We start from the raw sequence: 4,363 nt of genomic DNA on the forward strand, positions 1-4,363 counted from the left end.
CTATCCAGCAGGTGGTGGTCTTTGGATGGTTTCCATAGACTTGCTGCTGTCCAGGGCATCACCAAGATTGAAGTCGTCACCATTTTCCAGCAGGCGGTGGTAGGTAGCCATCTCAGCCTCCAACTTGACCTTGATGTTCATCAGGGCCTGGTAGTCCTGGCCCTGGTGCTGTCCCTCTGCCCAGGTCTGTGCCAGCTCTAACACCAGGTGCAGCAGAATCCCATTGAGCTTCTCCATCTGCATGACGTAGCGGGCCTTCACCTCCCTCAGGCTGTTCTCCAAACTGGCATTCAGATTTCTCATGAAGTTCAGGTCAGTCTCCAACAGTACATCTCAGCTCCGTGAGCGTCATCTCAGCTCCGTGAGCATCATCTCAGCAGCTCCAACCTCGGCGGACTGCATGGTGACCACTGTGGTGCTCTCCTCAATCTGCTGAGACCAGTACTTGTCCAGCTCCTGTTGGTTTTTCCGAGCCAGCTTGTCATATTGGGCCCAGATGTCTGCCATGATTTTGGCAAGGTCCTGAGATTTGGGGGCATCTGCCTCCGTGGTCAACCCAGAGCTGGCAATCTGGGCTTGTAGGCCTTTTACTTTCTCTTCGTGGTTCTTCTTCACGAAGAGCAGCTCCTCCTCCAGAGCCTCAATCTCTGTCTCCAGCTGCAGCCGAGTGACACTGGTATCATCAACGACCTTGCAGAGCCCATGGATGTTGCTTTCCACAGATTGGCTCATGGCCAGCTCTGTCTCCTACTTGACTCTAAAGTCGGCCGCAGCAAGACAGGCATTGTCGATCTGCAGAACGATGCAGGCACAGTATTTGCGAAGATCTGAGCCCTCAGGTTCTCGATGGTCTTGAAGTAATGGCTCCAGTCTCTGACCTGGGGTCCCTTCTTCTCCAGGTGCTCCCAGATTTTGCTCTCTAGCTTCCAGTTCTCAGTCTCCAGGCTCCTTACTCTGTCCAGGTAGGTTGTTCAGGCTTTGCATGGTCTCCTTATTCTGGATGCCTCCCATTCCTGCCAGGCCCCTGGGCCCCATGCTGCCATGTCTTGGAAGCTGGAGGAGTGGGACATGCAGATCCGGGAACCGGAGCCCCCTGCTCCTGCATAGATGCTGGCTGCGCTGCTGACTAGCAGGGCACCGTAACTGGGCGCCAGGACAGAGCCCAGGGACTGGTAGTTGGTGGAGAAGGTGGAGCGAGTGGTGAAGCTCATGCTGTCCGGGAGGAGAGCGAGAGGACAGGACTCGGGCTTTGCCAACAACATAATCATATATTTTTATCATCCTAAAAATTCTCTGTGACTTGCCTATTCATTCTCCCAACCCCAACCCCAACTTTTGGCAACAAGTGATCTCTCTACTGGTTCCATAATTGTGCCTTTTCCAGAATGTCATAGAGTTGGAATCATATAGTAATGTAGCCTTTTCAGATTGATGTCTTTCACTTCATAATATGCATTTAAGTTTTCTTTATGGTTTTTCTGGCTTGATAGCTTATTTCTTTCTAGTTCCAAATAATATTCCACTGTGTGGATGTACCACAGTTTAGGTATTCGTTTGCCTTTGAAGGAGGTCTTGATTGCTTCCAGGTTTTGACAATTATGAATAAAGTTGCTAGAAACATCCATGTGCAGGTTTTTGTGCGGACATAAGTTTTCAACTCCCTGTAGACACCAAGGAGCATGATTGTTGGTTCATATGGTAAATGTTTAGTTTTGTAAGAAACTGCCAAATATGTTGGTAATGGGGAAGGCTATGCATGTGTAAGGCAGGGAGTATATGGAAAATCTCTCTATCTTCTGCTTGGTTTTGCTGGGAACCTAAAACAGCTGCTGTACAAACATAAAGTCTGTAAAATAAATAAACATATATATATGTATATAAACATATATATATAAAAATAAACACACACACACACACACACACACACACTACATACAGGAGAGGCAAATTTTACCCCTATTCTCTCAGAGTTTTTTTGACTAGGCCTGAGAACTAAATTAATGTAGACAAATTAGCAGGAGAAAAGCATACAAATTTATTTAATCTTTTACATGATACTTCATAAGGAAATGAAGGCCCAAAGATGTGGCAAATTCTAAGTGCTTTTATATTAGGTTCCACAAAGGTAACTTTTATGGAAAAGTTACTAACCTATGAGGAGAGGCTAAAGGAAGACATAAATTATTAACAAAGTCTGTTTGTACAGAATTCTCTTCGCCACACTTCTCATCCTTGCTGATGATATTACTTTCCTTCTGACACAGGGAGAACATCATCCATATAGGGGTTTTATCTCCCGATTTCAGGAAGAAAAAGAGCGGGGCCAGAGCACACTTCTTGCACCTACTGTTGTTGGTGGTGATTTTTTAAGTGCTTTTGGCCCCAAATAATTCTATGCCAAAGTGACATATTTGGGGGTGGCATATTCTGCCATATATATATATATATACGTATACATATATTCTAGCCTCAAACAGGTATGTAGTTGAAAAAGAAATATTTTAATAATTATTTCAGATAGCTGTGGATATTCTTCTTTTATACTACACCAAAATTCAATAAGTGGTGGTTAGTTAAAAGTGAGTTATAATGCAGCATATGAAACTATATCAGTGACCTCTCAGTACTCTTACAATAAAATCTATTGGTCTGTCTTGCACTTTAATGGAATCTTTAACCCATACTTGATTTTGTGACATCATCCATTGACCATCTGGAAAATATTGGTTCACTGAGTTATGCATGTCTTCCAAATGTTGACATATTTCATTATCTAATACAAAAACTTCACATATTTAATATCACCACTAATCTCATCATAAAAGTCTTTAAGTACTGGGAAGCTGTCAAGCTCATAGTTTTGATACAAGTTTTTTAAAATGCTAATTTTTACTCAAACGCTTGAATTTTATCATTGGCAACATGTAGTGTAAATTATTTCCCTTAAAGGAATAGGCTCATTTTGTTCATTTTGGAGACCATGTTTGCCAAATCCTCTAGTCTGAATAATAATAGTTTGTCTTAAATTGTTCTTTCAAGTAAAAATGGTTTTCTGTGGTCTGGCTCACAACACAGTCACAGGAATGCATTTCCTTGGGACATTATATGTTGATATACAGCTGAAGTACTTCACAGAGGTACTTCTCATTTTGTCCCACAATACTAATGTGATGCATACTCAAGGATTAAGAGTCAACAAATATTGAATCTTAATTTTTAATATTAACCTTAATAATTTTGACTACTTCATCATGGATATTATTAAGTGGAATTTAATTTATTTTGTTTTGTTTTTGTAATGCAAATGCATGGTGGTGAAGAACATACTGATTTAGGTACAGCTTGGTGCCATTGCTACAATTCTTGCTAAATTGCCAGTATTTTTTACCCACCATTGTTCTTGCACATCAGTAGAAATTTTAGCATGCTAAGAAGAGGCAAACAATATCTTCATGTTATGAAGAACATAATTTTGACCTCATAGAATCCCCGAAAGCTTGTTGGGGACTTCTGGGAACCTGTGTAACACACTAAGAGAGTCTCTGCCATAAACAAACATACAAACAAAATGCAACAACCAAAAGATATTTAAAAATGGCTAAAATCCTTCATTTGTGTTTCTTAAGCACCATTAAATAAACATATATTCAAAACAATGGTTCTAAAAGTGATTTTCCCCTTCCATCCAAAGTTCTCAAATTGTAACTACTCTTGTGCCTTTCTCTCCAACCCTCTAAAAGCTCCCTCCCTAGTCACTGCCCAAGGGCCTTAAATCCTTTTCTATATACCACTTACCTGCTTAGTCTCATTTTAAAGGCTCAAAATAACTGGTCAGAGACAGGAGGAAAAATAAACAGCAGATCATGAGAACACTATAATCCTCTACTTATTGGAAAGGCAATAAGAAAAATGAATGGTCATATATTATTTTTGAGGCCATATTTTAAATATTTTTGAGAAGCTGATGGTTATATATTGTGCCAAATATTGACTGTCCATAATGTCAATTTGAATGTCTATAACTCTTTGCTATATAACAGGGTCTGGAAGCCTGCAAAATACATTGCTTAGACTCTCTCACTGCTAGTGACAAAGCATCTTACATAATATTTGGAAGGTAGAAGAGAGCACAGCCATTATTCTTCCCCAGCCATGGCTGGTAGATACCCAGGTTGATAGCAAACATGAAGTTTACAGCTCCTTTTGAGTGAGTTCTTGTGAATTACCTACTTGAGTTCTTCAAGCAGCTGTAATTACTAGTCACTTACTGTGGTTCCTCAATTTCCACATTTCTTCAAAGGAAGCAGTGTTTCCATGAACCTTAATTTCCCCAGTCCTCCAACAGTTTTGTAAGTTTGTAATT

At 40.6% G+C, this 4,363-nt stretch overlaps 1 pseudogene; it reads right to left on the minus strand.

Moving 5' to 3' along the window:
- Positions 1-1,211, minus strand: LOC105471143 (keratin, type I cytoskeletal 18 pseudogene; annotated as a pseudogene).
- Positions 1,212-4,363: the final 3,152 nt, after the last annotated feature.

The sequence above is a fragment of the Macaca nemestrina genome, chromosome 6 (assembly GCF_043159975.1).
Source record: "Macaca nemestrina isolate mMacNem1 chromosome 6, mMacNem.hap1, whole genome shotgun sequence".
Classification (NCBI taxonomy): Eukaryota; Metazoa; Chordata; class Mammalia; order Primates; family Cercopithecidae; genus Macaca; species Macaca nemestrina.